This window comes from Penaeus monodon, chromosome 32, assembly GCF_015228065.2.
Source record: "Penaeus monodon isolate SGIC_2016 chromosome 32, NSTDA_Pmon_1, whole genome shotgun sequence".
NCBI lineage: Eukaryota > Metazoa > Arthropoda > Malacostraca > Decapoda > Penaeidae > Penaeus > Penaeus monodon.
Window position 1 is genome coordinate 31,246,821 of NC_051417.1, and position 241 is coordinate 31,247,061.

Genomic DNA, 241 nt, shown 5'->3' on the forward strand with positions numbered 1-241 from the left:
TATATATAAAGCGAGGAAAATAACGAGAAAACACATCCAGTTATAAAAACAATTTCACTGTTTTCTTTATTGATCAAGAGAAAAAAAGGTTCTTGTGATACTGAATATTTATCATATATTTTTTTTCTGTCTACATATATGATTATCGAATAATACTCATTTATGCTCGCGGTCTCTACTGGAACCTCAGTGAATTTGTTGACAGAGAAGGTAGTCATCTCATCGTAGGCTGGAGCAGAGT